The 15,061-nt window shown below is 43.5% G+C and overlaps 1 protein-coding gene and 1 long non-coding RNA gene across 3 annotated transcripts in view; one reads left to right on the top strand and one right to left on the bottom strand.

Moving 5' to 3' along the window:
- The window catches only part of LOC121545742 (membrane-associated guanylate kinase, WW and PDZ domain-containing protein 3), a 192,591-nt gene that overhangs the window by 156,596 nt on the left and 20,934 nt on the right, over positions 1-15,061 (bottom strand). The window lies entirely within an intron of this gene.
- LOC121545746 overlaps positions 1,089-15,061 on the top strand; it is a 52,767-nt gene continuing 38,794 nt past the window's right edge. Inside the window, exon 1 of the long non-coding RNA XR_005996292.1 lies at positions 1,089-1,490. This is a non-coding gene — a long non-coding RNA (uncharacterized LOC121545746). The remainder of the gene's footprint in view (positions 1,491-15,061) is intronic.

Here is a 15,061-nt window from a genome sequence, read left to right as displayed (position 1 = left end):
CAGGTTAAGCTGGTTGAGAGAATGCCAAGAGTGTGCAAAGCTGTCATCAAGGCAAAGGGTGGCTATTTGAAGAATCTCAAATATAAAATATATTTTGATTTGTTTAACATCATCCTTTAAAAATAGCACATGGTGCCACCTACAGTACAAAACCAGATCGCCTTAGTTGTACCGCATCTAGTTATTTAAAAAAATATACATATAAAAACAAATCTTGCATATCAAAATGTATTCCCACAATTGACGAATAATACTCGTAATAATATAAGCAATTCTACGAAGGATTGTTACCCTTAACAATGGCCGGTAGTAGGAATTCAACCTACATATCCACATTCTGTGTTGATTCCTGCCTAATTTCAGGCTTTGGGTACTTTCGTACTTTTTGTGCTTCCTTTGTGCTCAACTTTGCAGAAAGATTGCCGTGACGGACTTGGATTACTCAGGAATATCAACTACTCTATTTAATGTTCAAATACTATGTAGGCTAACGCAGAGTGGTGTTGTCGTGTGTGGACCCTGGACACCGTACAGTAGGTAAACACAGGTGCTTGGTTTCGGTTTAGACATCCACAGGAATGTTGACACAGTCCATGTTTACTGGCTGTGAAGGGACGGGGGTGCGGGGGTTGGAGGTAGCTTATTCTCACACTTCCAAACAGAAGAAGTCTAAATAATAATGAAGAAAATGCATTTGCTAGAAATTGACGTGTTAGAACAAGCCTGACAATCCGCAAATTGGCTCAAGCATGAACTGAATTAGTCAGAATCGAACGAGACTAAACTCATCACAGTGGTTTGGATTTCGAGCAGCACTGGACTTTGGTCAGTGGAAAGAATCGAGAAAAAGGCTTTGGCGCACACACACTGTCACTACACCAAATACTACAGTGTCTCTGTTAGTCCCATTGACTGCACAGCAGTACACTGTTAAACCTCATGAGGCCAAGCCGGAGAAAAATATCAGAGCAAAAATCTGAGTCATCAAACAGCAGCTGTTCAAAGTGCACTCACAACGCAGTACGCACACTCCTCAGTCAGTCACACCAGCCAACTTTACAACATAATGGCACTGAGGCATAGAGACACGGCTGAGTGACTTGATCTACTCTAATCACAGCAGTAGACACAGAATGTCATGACATTTCCTGGTGATTGTATACAATTGAAGTAATTTGGGCTTATGTTTACCCATACTGCGGTTTCCTGATGACTCTAGCTCTCCCTGGCCGGTGTAGAGCCTGGATCATTTCTCATCAGCAGGAGGGAGGGGAGGATTGTCTGTCTGAGCCATCTCCATCTTTTGCTGCTACTTTGGCGGCTGGCTGGCTGGGAGTAGCCCCACTGCTGTGAACATCATTGATTCATTCACCTCAGCATCATCACACACATACAGCCCACGCCTCTCCAACGATACACAATCTGGCATGTGTGCCACCACAGCTAGTGACGTTCAGTCAGTCACATTCCTATAAATGGGGGCTCAAGAGGTAAGTACACTGACTGTATGATGTGTGGAGTGTGTGTTGAGGCATAGGTTTAGAGCAGAAGGCATCTGTGGTAGTGCTGTGGTAGTCAGACAGCCCTTTCCTCTCTTCTCCAGGGTGACACAGACAGCAGGGTTCATGATAGCTGGATAATTTGGCCTCTGTTTGTCTTCCTCTTGTTCACATGTCCCTGAACACTGGACAGGTCTCCACACACACACACACAACTACCCTACAACACAGCCATACTTATTCTGTCCGCGTTCTCCGCATTGCGGATTTTATAGGGCCCTACATACTGCAGCACGGGCTGCATTGCATACGGAGTGCTGAGGTCCAGACAAATTGTCCACCATGACCTGTGCTAGCTTGCCTAGTTCGTTGCTAGCTTGGTTAGCTCGTTGCTAGCTAGCTAGCGAGCTGTGTTGGTGTTCGCAATGCCATTTTGGCTTGCTAGCAGGCTGTGTTGGTGTTTGTAATGTCCTTTTGGCTAGCTAGCTAAGCTGCATTCTACTATATCCTTGCTGTTACAATAACCCAACGGTTGGATAAAACACAATTTGTGGTGAGTTTAGCAGCTTCAATTTGATTGGCTGTTGCATGCAATTTTAAATCGTGTTTGAGTTGCTTCATGCAACAGCAAAGTTGCTTGAGATGTCACTTGCAACCTGCAACTAAAATTGTGTGTAAGTTGCTTTGTGTAACCCCAGCCTAAGAGGCCAGCAGGTTCTGTAGCGGTCTACCCGAGGTAGAGATGGGAGCCAAACCAGATAAGTTATCTTAAACCCCACACTGCTACGGTTTCTGTCAAAAGACTAGACCAAGCAGGAACCATTCCCATAGTATGTGAACTACTCCTGTAATTTGCACAAATTGTTTTCTTGGTGGTGGGTTAGAGTAGACGGCTCGATACTTTCTTCTCTAAGCTTTCTGTGGTGTCACATCGGTTACCGCAGTGGAGAAAAGAGAAAACAACGCATGACCGCTGAGTGTCACAACACAGTCTTTCAGAGCCGCAGGTCCTGCAATTATCACAGCCTTCTGCTAGAATGGCATTACTAGTACTGTGTGTCAAATCTGGAAAAACAGGCTGTAGAGGAAACATAATGCTCAAAAGAAACTCCCCGAAACCCACAAACAAGTGCGGCTAGTTTTGTGTCGTGGCTAATAGCTCAGTTATACACCTGCCTCTAGAGAGAGCGACACAGAAGTGTACCCACTGTGTTAAATATGAGACTGAATAGGTCAAATGACGCCAGAGTCCATTCCGTTCAGTGTTTCCATGCCCCTCCCTCTAGAGGTTCTCCCAACTCCTTATTCACTTAGGCAGCACATTGTTGTCAGGTTTTTCAGGCTAGGAGAAGAGTGGATTAATCTTCGGCTCCATGTCCTACATTTTAAATTTCAGTCATTTAGCAGACGCTCTTATTCAGAGTGACTTATAGTTAGTGCATTCATCTTAAGTTAGCTAGGTGAGACAACCACATTTTAACAGTCGTAGTAAGTACATTCTTCCTCAATAAAGAAGTTACAGTGAGGGAATTAAGTATTTGATCCCCTGCTGATTTTGTACGTTTACCCACTGACAAAGACATGATCAGTCTATAATTTTAATGGTAGGTTTATTTGAACAGTAAAAGACAGAATAACAACATAAAAAATCCAGAAAAACGCATGTCAAAAATGTTAGAAATTGATTTGCATTTTAATGAGGGAAATAAGTGTTACCAATTTGTCACCAAGAAAACAAATTGGTAACACACTACGCAGTGAAGGAATGAAATCCTGCAGCGTCTGCAAGGTACCCCTGCTCAAGAAAGCACATATACAGGCCCGTCTGATGTTCGCCGTGTTTGGAGGAGGAGGAATGCTGCCTATGACCCCAAGAACACCATCCCCACCGTCAAACATGGAGGTGGAAACATTATGCTTTGGGGGTGTTTTTCTGCTAAGGGGACAGGACAACTTCACCGCATCAAAGGGATGATGTACCGTCAAATCTTGGGTGAGAACCTCCTTCCCTCAGCCAGGGCATTGAAAATGGGTCGTGGATGGGTATTCCAGCATGACAATGACCCAAAACACACAGCCAAAGCAACAAAGGAGTGGCTCAAGAAGAAGCACATTAAGGTCCTGGAGTGGCCTAGCCAGTCTCCAGACCTTAATCCCATAGAAAATCTGTGAAGGGAGCTGAATGTTCGAGTTGCCAAACGTCAGTCTCGAAACCTTAATGACTTGGAGAAGATCTGCAAAGAGGAGTGGGACAAAATGTGTGTAAACCTGGTGGCCAACTACAAGAAACGTCTGACCTCTGTGATTGCCAACAAGGGTTTTGCCACCAAGTACTAAGTCGGAGGGGTCAAATACGTATTTCCCTCATTAAAATGCAAATCAATTAATAACATTTTTGACATGCATTTTTCTGGATTTTTGTTGTTGTTATTCTGTCTCTCACTGTTCAAATAAACCTACCATTAAAATTATAGACTGATCATGTCTTTGTCAGTGGGCAAACGTACAAAATCAGCAGGGGATCAAATACTTAATTCCCTCACTGTATTAGCAAAGTCAGTGCTTGTAGGAAAAAACTTAAATTATGGGGGGGAATAAGACAGAGTTCTTATTTAATATACTCTTTGAAGGGTTTCATATCAATCATTTAAATATATTTTATCATCGTGATGTTGGGCTTATACTGACAGATGGTTCTTGGTCATTTTGTTAAGATGAACCCTGAGGGGCTAGCCTGGATAAACCACCAACGCAGCATTCAGTCTGGGTTCACCAGGCTACCGAGGGGCACTCCTGCCATGTCCCAACCTGTCAACAAACAGGAATTGTAGAGGCCAGAGAGCGGGGCCCTGCCAACCCGCATCACCATGCAGGGGGATGATGGATGAATAGGAGGCCCATCCCAATAATCGATACAACCAGGACAGGGAGCGGGGGCAGATTGTTAGCTGAGGAGGACCAGGGTTAGGAGGGCAGAGGGTTGTGTGTGTTTGTCAACCAGAGGCTGGTTCACTCTGACCTCATTTGTGAACTCTCCCAAGCCAGGAGCACTGAGGGGGGCAAGAGCAAAGTGTGCAGCTGTCTCAGTCTATGACAACACCAAGGGCCTGAGGAACCATGAACAAACAGCAAAATAGCACATTTCTGCTCTGTCAACTGAACAACAGTGAAACATAAGCCCTGATCTCAACACTGGCTCCCTGGGTTAAGCTGTGACACACAGTGGAATGTCAGCTACAGAAGACACACACACACACACACAAATGTCAGCTAGCTTATAGCAGTGGAAGGAGGTGAGGAAGCAGTGACTGAGGGCCTTGATCATCATTATGCATGCAAACATTCAGGCTAATGCTGTTATTTGCTTGAGACAAAGCTGGTCACATATTTGCATATCATGGCACATGCTGGAGTGCCACGATAAACACCCACCATAAATCAGAGTAAACAAACAAACAGGCTGATGGAACAAACGAGAGAGAGAGAGAAACACAGGTACTGCAGAGTACAGACCTGAAACTCACTCAGCCAGTAGTCTGCGTAATCTTATCTCTGTACACCATTCAATTAGGTGTGTACCTACTAGCAGTGGAGGTTACCTATTCTGTGGGGGCGGAGATGGCCATAAATTGGGCTGTGACAGGCAGCTGGGTCCTCCTGGGTCGTGACAGGGCAGGGGCGCAGCCAGATCAGACAGCCAGGTGAAGAGGCCTTCCCTCCCTGGGAGAGCCATGCTGTGACCAGTCCGTCACGAAATGCCGAGGCAGCTGGAGGCCTCAGTGTGAGTAGTGAGGACAACACAGGTCTCACTTTACATAGACCAGACCAGAGTCGGACATGGACAGCTAGCGTAGGTAGGTCAGTTAGGCTGAATATCAGTACAGTGATAGGATCACGGAATGTATATTATGCTAGTAGGCTATTTATGTGCATAAAGATAGTTAACTTTATCATCGTGGAGAGCAAATTCTCACAAAGACCAGGGAGGTTTTCCAATGCCCCACAAAGAAGTGCACCTATTGGTAGATGGGTAAAAATATAAATAAAAAGCAGACATTGAATATCCCTTTGAGCATGGTGAAGTTATTAATTACACTTTGGGTGGCGTATCAATACACTACAAAGGGGAATGGCACCGTTTAATGGCTGATAGGAGAAAACTGAGGATGGATCAACAACATTGTAGTTACTCCACAATACTAACCTAAATGACACAACACTAACCTAAGTGAAGAAAAGGAAGCCTGTACAGAATAAAAATATTCCTAAACATGCATTGTGTTTGCAATAAGGCACTAAAGTAAAACTGCTAAACATTTGGCAAAGAAATTAACTATATGTCCTGAATACAAAGCATTATGTTTGGGGCAAATCCAACACAACACATCACAGAGTATCACTCTTCATATTTTCAAGCTTGGTGGTGGCTGCATCATGTTATGGGTATGCTCGTCATCGGCAAGGACTACAGAGTTTATGATCAAAAGAAACAGAACAGAGCTAAGCACAGGCAAAAATCCGAGAGCAAAACCTGGTTCAGTCTGCTTTCCAACAGACACTGGGAGACAAATTCACCTTTCTGCAGGACAATAGCCTAAAACACAAGGCCAAACATACACTGGAGTTGCTTACCAAGAAGACAGTGAATGTTACAGTTTTGACTTAAAAATCGGCTTGAGAATCGGGCAAGACTTGAAAATGGCTGTCTAGCAATGATCAACTTGACACAGAGCTTGAATAATTTTTTAAAGAATAATGTGCAAATATTGTACAATCCAGGTGTGCAAAGCTCTTAGAGCAGGGGTGTCAAACTCATTCCATGGAGGGCCTAGAGTCTGCTGGTTTTTGGTTTTTATTTTCAATTAAGACCTAGACAACCAGGTGAGGGGAGTTCCATACTAATCAGTGACTTTAATTTATCAATCAAGCACAAGGGAGGAGCGAAAACCTGCAGACACTCGGCCCCCCGTGGAATGAGTTTGACACGTTTTAGAGACTGACCCAGAAAGACTCACAGCTGTAATCACTGCCAAAATTAGATTCTAACATGCACTGATTCAGGGGTGTGAATACTTCATGTGGAATAGGTCAAGGGGTGTGAATACTTTCTGAAGGCACTATGTCCACAGCCACCTCTCCATCCTTGTGTTTGAAAAGATCACCAAGGACAGATCTCGGGAGAGGGAGGCTGTCTAGAAGGATCTCAACTTTATCCATCACTGCCCCTCTATGTCTCCTCTGCTCTGCCAAGCCGTAAAGGCTGCCAGCCTCGGTCTGTCAGCAGAAGTGTTGAATCAGTGAAAGAGCTGGGCTCCTCTCCCAGACCCTCAGGAGCTCCACAGAACAGAAACACACAGGGCTCATTTGCAGTCTTGGCAGAGGACATCACCCTAATAGTCCTCTCGTCAAATCAGCCTTGGACTGACGGACTGCTTCCCTGTTGCTTTACAGCTACAGTCATTTCTGTTTCCCGGCCACACTGTTGCCGCTCTCGTTCGCTCCTGAGTGCTTCAATCAGGGGGCACACAGAGAGAGAGAGCGCGAGAGAGAGAGAGAGAGAGAGAGAGAGAGAGAGAGCGCGAGAGAGAGAGAGAAAGAGAGCGTGAGAGAGAGAGAGCGAGAGAGAGAGAGAGCGAGAGAGAGCGAGAAAGAGAGAGACCGAGAGAGACCGAGAGCGACAGAGAGAGGGAGGGAGGTTAAGAGACAGATACCCAGCGTTGACCAGGTTTGTTTGAGGGATTGGAATGCAGTTCAGGGCCAGTTCTACAGCTTCTGTGGTTCTAGAGGCGTCAGCCTTCTTCAGACCATTCTGTTTACATACCTAAGTGAATCCTGGTTTAACCAGTTTCCAATGAGGAAAATCCCCATTTGAAAAACACCTGATGCCTGCAATTTTTTTTCTTCCATATTTGCATTAGCTGGCTATTTTAGTAGTTTGACCACATTCCCTTAAATGTGTTGTGGCCACATCAGTGAAATGAAATAGAAATGAATGGTAAATAATCTATTGTGTCATTTTGGAGTCACTTTTATTGTAAATAAGAACAGAATATGTATCTAAACACTTCTACATTAATGTGGATGCTACCATGATTACGGATAATCCTGACTGTATCCTGAATAATGATGAGTGGGAAAGTTAGCCGCACAAATATTATACCCTCCTCCCAAAAAATGCTAACCTCCCGTTATTATAATGGTAAGAGGTTAGCTAGTCTTGGGGGTATGATATTTGTGCGACTCCAAAATAACACAATACATTCTATTGGGCACAAAATAATCTGAAACACAATCAAAACAAACAGCAAATGCATCCAACAAGTTTGTAGTCACAAGCTTCATATAATCATTGCGCGCTAGGAATATGGGACCAAATACTAAACTTTTGACTTTAATACACAAGTGAATTTGTCCCAATACTTTTGGTCCCCTAAAATGGGGGGACTATGTACAAAAAGTTAAACAGTTAACCGATATGGAAATATCCTCAATTTAAAGCTGACAGTCTGCACTTTAACTTCATAGTCATTGTATCATTTAACATCCAAAGTGCTGGAGTAGAGCCAAAACAACAAAACATTGTCACTGTCCCAACACTTTGAGCTCACTGTACATGAAAGTGATGTCAATACTTAGCCTAATAACCTAGCTATTATATACACTACTGGTCAAAAGTTTTAGAACACCTACTCATTCAAGGGTTTTTCTTTATTTTTTTACATAGTAGAATAATAGTGAAGACATCAAACTATGAAATTACACATATGGTATCATGTAGTAACCAAAAAAAAGTGTTCAACAATTCAAAATATATTTTATTTTTGAGATTCTTCAAATAGCCACCCTTTGCCAAGAGTGTGCAAAGCTGTCATCAAGGCATTCTCTCAACCAGCATCATGAGGTAGTCACCTGGAATGCATTTCAATTAACAGGTGTGCCTTCTCAAAAGTTCATTTGTGGAATTTCTTTCCTTCTTAATGCGTTTGAGCCAATCAGTTATGTTGTGACAAGGTAGGGGGGGGCATACAGAAGATAGCCCTATTTGGTAAAAGACCAAGTCCATATTATGGCAAGAACAGCTCAAATAAGCAAAGAGAAACGACAGTCAATCATTACTTTAAGACATGAAGGTCAGTCAATACGGACAATTTCAAGAACTGACATTTTCTTCAAGTACAATCGCAAAAACCATCAAGCGCTATAATGAAACTGGCTCTTATGAGGACCACCACAGGAATGGAAGATCCAGAGTTACCTCTGCTGCAGAGGATAAGTTCATTAGAGTTACCAGCCTCTGAAATTGCAGCCCAAATAAATGCTTCACAGAGTTTTTTTTATTACATTTTTAGTCATTTAGCAGACGCTCTTATCCAGAGCGACTTACAGGAGCAATTAGGGTTAAGTGCCTTGCTCAAGGGGACAGACAGATTTTTCACCTAGTCGGCTCAGGGATTAGAACCAGCAACCTTTCGGTTACTGGCACAACGCTCTTAACCACTAAGCTACCTGCCGAGTTCAAGTATCAGACACATTTCAACTGTTCAGAGGAGACTGTGTGGATAAGGCCTTCATGGTTGAATTGCTGCAAAGAAACCACTACTAAAGGATACCAATAAGAATAAGAGACTTGCTTGGGCCAAAAAACTAAAGCAATGGACATTAGACCGGTGGAAATTTGTAATTTGGTCTGGAGTCCAAATTTGAGATTTTTGTTTCTAACTGCCGTGTCTTTGTGAGACGTGGTGTGGGTGAATGGATGATGTCCGCATGTGTATTTCCCACAGTGAAGCATGGAGGAGGTGGTGTGATGGTGCTTTGCTGGTGAAACAGTCTGTGATTTATTTAGAATTCAAGGCACACTTAACCAGCATGGCTACCTCAGCATTCTGCAGCGATACACCATCCCATCTGGTTTGGGCTTAGTGGGCTGTGTAAGGGCTATTTTTTGCAAGAAGGAGAGTGATGGAGTGCTGCATCAGATGACCTGGCCTCCACAATCCCCTGACCTCAACCCAATCGAGATGGTTTGGTATGAGTCGGACCACAGAATGAAAGAAAATCAGCCAACAAGTGCTAAGCATATGTGGGAACTCTTTCAAGACTGTTGGAAAAGCATTCCAGGTGAAGCTGGTTGAGAGAATGCCAAGAGTGTGCCAAGAGTGTGCAAAGCTGTCATCAAGGCAAAGGGTGGCTATTTGAAGAATCTCAAATATAACATATATTTAGATTTGTGTAACAATTGTTGGGTTACTACATGATTCCATGTGTTATTTCATAGGTTTGATGTCGTCACTATTATTCTACAATAGTTATAAAAAAATAAAAATAAAAAATAAAGTGGGTGTTCTAAAACTTTTGACCGGTAGTGTAATTACGTTTTCTCTTTTTATGCATCCTTGCTTCGCTTGTTTATAACATTGCAAACCTTTTAGGATATTTATATTAAACTATTACGTTTTCGGAGGTCACAGTGAGACAGACGAAACATCTTCATTTTACAGTGTTCATAAACATTTTCACACATTAATTTCATGACTTTTCCATGACTTCATGAGTTATTACCAAATTTCCATGACCAACAATGGGCGGCATCTCTATATACGTATTAAAAGTAAGCGTAATGGTCCCGTGTAGCTCAGTTGGTAGAGCATGGCGCTTGCAACGCCAGGGTTGTGGGTTCGTTTCCCACGGGGGGCCAGTATGGAAAAAAAAAATATGTATGCACTCACTAACTGTAAGTCGCTCTGGATAAGAACGTCTGCTAAATGACTAAAATGTAATGTAGTATCGACACTGGGAGGCTCCTTTCTGATCCCATGTACCATCTCCTATCGTTGAGAAAGGCACATAACCCCCCAAAGTAGAATACCTGTTAGGCAATGTATAAAACACATGGTTAACCCTCAGTCTGGAGAGCTACTGGGTGTGCAGGCTTTTTGATCAAGCCCTGCTCAAACACATCAGAGCTAGTTTATCAAGGTCCAGTTGAGAAGCTCATTTCATACTCCCGAGTGGCGCAGTGGTCTAAGGCACTGCATCGCAGTGCTAGCTGTGCCACTAGAGATCCTGGTTCGAGTCCAGGCTCTGTCGCAGCCGGCCGCGACCGGGAGACCCATGGGCGGCGCACAATTGGTCCAGCATCGTCCAAGGTAGGGGTGGGTTTGGCCGGCAGGGATGTGGGTTCGTTTCCCACAGGGGGCCAGTATAAAAAAAAAAGATACAGTTAGTGAATGCATACATGGAAGTCGCTCTGGATAAGAGTGTCTGCAAAATGTAACATGTAAAATGAGGTTTGTAAGAGGGAGACAGGAATAAAAGCCTGCACACCCATTAGCTCTCCTGGAGGATGGTTGACCACCCTTGATGTAAAACACTGCAACATTACAATCAAATACATTTTATGCCTTTTGAAATAATTCGCTCATTCAATGTATGAAATGGCTATGGTAGGCTACAAAGACCAAGTGCCTTAGACCACTGCGCCACTCGGGAGTATGAAATGTTTGGTCATATTTATCTTAGCTACCTTACAAGTGTTTACTTTGAAGGCCGACTAGCATCTATTGAGTTGCAATGTCCCATACATTGGATGCCCAAATCAACTGGAAGTATCTACAAAACAAGTTAAGGCACATAAAACAAAGGCTACATCTAATCTTTTTTCTTAAAATTAAATGTTCACGATTCACTAATTATTATTTTGATTCACTTGATTACATTCAACGCGATTGAACCAAATCCCAACTAATTACAATGGCGAAGTGAATAGTTTGTTTCGTCGAAAATAAGTTTAATTTGAATCATATTAATCGTTTAAGAAAGTACACTGAACAAAAATAAACGCAACATGGAACAATTTAAAATATTTTACTGAGTTACAGTTCATATAAGGAAATCAGTGAATTGATATAAATTCATTTGGCCCTAATCTATGGATTTCACAACTGGGAATACAGATATGCATCTGTTGGTCACAGATGCCTTAAAAATAAGTTAGGAGTGTGGATCAGAAAACCAGTCAGCATCTGGTGTGACCACCATTTGCCTCATGCAGCGCGACACATCTTCTTCGCATAGAGTTGATAAGTCTGTTGATTGTGGCCTGTGGAATGTTGTCCCACTCCTCTTCAATGGCTGTGCGAATTTGCTGGATATTGACGTGAAGTGGAACACGCCGTTGTTCACGTCGATGCAGAGCACCCCAAAAATGCTCAATGGGTGACATGTCTGGTGAGTATGCAGGCCATAGAAGAACTGGGACATTTTCAGCTTCCAGGAATCGTGTACAGATCCTTGCAATGTGGGGCCGTGCATTACCATGCTGAAACATTAAGTGATGGCGGCGGATGAAATGCACAACAATGGGCCTCGGGATCTCATCACGGTATCTCTGTGCATTCAAATTGCCATCAATAAAATGCAATTGTGTTCGTTGTCCGTAGCTTATGCCTTCCCATACAATAACCCCACCGCCACCATGGGGCACTGTGTTCACAACGTTGAAATCAGCAAACTGCTCGCCCAATCTGCCCAGTACAGTTGAAACCGAGATTAATCCGTTAAGAGCACACTTCTCCAGCACGCCAGTGGCCATCGATGTTGAGCATTTGCCCACTGAAGTCGGTTACCACCAAGTCAAGACCTTGGTGAGGACGATGAGCATGCAGATTAGCTTCCCTGAGATGGTTTCTGACAGTTCTTCGGTTGTGCAAACCCACAGTTTCTTCAGCTGCCCGGTTGGCTGGTCTCAGACGATCCCGCAGGTGAAGAAGCTGGATGTGGAGGTCCTGGGCTGGCGTGGTTACACGTGGTCTGCGGTACTGAGGCCGGTTGGACGTACTGTCAAATTCTGTAAAACGACGTTGGAGGCGGCTTATGGTAGAGAAATGGCAACAGCTGCGATGGACATTCCTGCAGTCAGCATGCCAATTGCACCCTCCCTCAACTTAAGACATCAGTGGCATTGTGTTGTGTGACAAAACTGCACATTTAGAGTCGCCTTTTATTGTCCCCAGAACAAGGTGCACCTGTGTAATGATCATGCTGTTTAATCAGCTTCTTGATATGCCAGACCTGTCAGGTGGAAGGATTATCTTGGCATAGGAGAAATGCTCACTAACAGGGTTGTAAACAAATTTGTGCACAGAATTTGAGAGAAATAAGCCTTTTTTGCTTATGGAAAATGTCTGGGATCTTTGATTTCAGCTCATGAAACATGGGACGAACACTTTAAATCAACTTTGTATGGCCTTATTCGCGAGTGTCGGCGATAAGTGTTTTGGGGATCTTTTTCCAAAACCTTTCTAGACCTGGAAAACACCATTTTAAAACTCCATGACTTTTCCAGGATTTTCATGACCGTACGAACCCTGATTCTATGTTTAGCTGAGAGGGCAAACTGATCTAACAACGCAACATTAATAAAGACGGCCGGAAATGTAAAGATGCTCTTACGAAGGTCCTAATGAACTTAGCCTTAAGATTTTTTGGGGAAACCGGGCCCAGACCTGTATGATGTGGGTAAAGTCTGTGAGGTGTGAACTACTACTACCACCACCTTACCTGGTGGATACTCCAAAATAAATCTCACACACACATAGCTACACAACATTAAAACCAAAATGAGGAAGGCTTAGCAGAAAATCTGTTTTTGCGGCGTAGTCGTACCTGAGAGATATTCTCTGTGGGCTAGAGTCAAAGCCTTCTTCAATGTTGTTAATTACATAATTTCAGATCTGTATACCTGGGTCACATACTGAACAAATAAAATATGCCGCTCCCACACTCTATGGAGCTTATCATTGAGAAAATACAGTAAATGTACAGAGAAAATACTCTTCTTATTTTCCTGAGAATTAAAGACATCAACAGTAAGGAAACTAAGTATACCCTGTTCCTGTGAAATAGAGGATATCATGTGCTCCTCGCAGCTCCAAAGGCCAAATGGAAACAATGTGAACTGGCAGCCAGAACAAACACCTTTTGGTAACAATACACTTATCTTGTGTTGGAGTACAGCTTCCCAGCAGCACATTCTGTTCTCACCACCAAACTCTAAATATCTGCATTCCTCAATTGATATGCAAGGGAGTTATATGTTACAAATATGGGGACTTATGTTACAGTACTCTGAAACATGTTTAGACACAAGGCATGTCATTGTTATATGTCTATGTAATGCTTAAATCACTTTATATATAATAATTAACACTATCAGATACTACAGTAATGCTTCTTGTTCTTCGAGTAATGTAACATTTTCCAGCATGTCCTCTAAAAGAGAGTTTATCTATATTCTTCGTAGCTGTCTATTTACCACCACAAACCGATGCTGGCACTAAGACCGCACTCAATGAGCTGTATAAGGCCATAAGCGAACAAGAAAATGCTCATCCAGAAGTGGCGCTCCTAGTGGCTGGGGACTTTAAGGCAGGCAAACTTAAATCCGTTTTACCTCATTTCTACCAGCATGTCACATGTGCAACCAGAGGAAAAAATAAATACAAATAAAAAAATAAACCCTAGACCACCTTTACTCCACTCACAGAGACTCATACAAAGCTCTCCCTCACCCTCCATTTGGCAAATCTGACCATAATTCTATCCTCCTGATTACAAGCAAAAACTAAAGCAGGAAGTACCAGTGACTCACTTAATACGTAAGTGGTCAGGTGACGTGGATGCTACCCTACAGGACTGTTTTGCAAACACAGACTGGAATATGTTCCGGGATTCATCCAATGGCATTGAGGAGTATACCACCTCAGTCACCGGCTTCATCAGTAAGTGCATCGACGACGACGTCCCCACAGTGACCGTACGTACATATCCCAACCATAAGCCATGGATTACAGGCAACATCCGCACTGAGCTAAAGGCTAGAGCTGCCGCTTTCAAGGAGTGGGACACTATTCCGGACGCTAATAAGAAATCCCACTATGCCCTCAGACGAACCATCAAACAGGCAAAGTGTCAATACAGGACTAAGATTGAATCCTACTACACCAGCTCGGACGCTCGTCGGATGTGGCAGGGCTTGCAAACTATTACGGACTATAAAGGGAAACCCAGCCGCGAGCTGTCCAGTGACGCAAGCCTACCAGACGAGCTAAATGCCTTTTATGCTCACTTTGAGGCAAACAACACTGAAGCATGTATGAGAGCACCAGCTGTTCCAGACGACTGTGTGATCACGCTCTCCGTAGCCGATGTGAGCGACAACTTTAAACAGGTCAACATTCACAAGGCCGCGGGGCCAGACGGATTACCAGGACGTGTACTCAGAGCATGCGCGGAACAACTGGCAAGTATCTTCACTGACATTTTCAACCTCTCCCTGACCGAGTCTGTAATACCTACGTTTCAAGCAGACCACCATAGTCCCTGTGACCAAGAAAGCGAAGGTAACCAACTTAAATGACTACTGCCCCGTAGCACTCACGTCGGTAGCCATGAAGTGCTTTGAAAGGCTGGTCATGGCTCACAACACCATCATCCCAGAAACCCTAGACCCACTCCAATTCGCATACCGACCCAACAGATCCACAGATGATGCTCTCTCT

This window comes from Coregonus clupeaformis, chromosome 30 (genome assembly GCF_020615455.1).
Source record: "Coregonus clupeaformis isolate EN_2021a chromosome 30, ASM2061545v1, whole genome shotgun sequence".
Classification (NCBI taxonomy): domain Eukaryota; kingdom Metazoa; phylum Chordata; class Actinopteri; order Salmoniformes; family Salmonidae; genus Coregonus; species Coregonus clupeaformis.
Note: the sequence above shows the minus strand (reverse complement) of the source record. Positions and strands in the feature narration are given on the sequence as shown.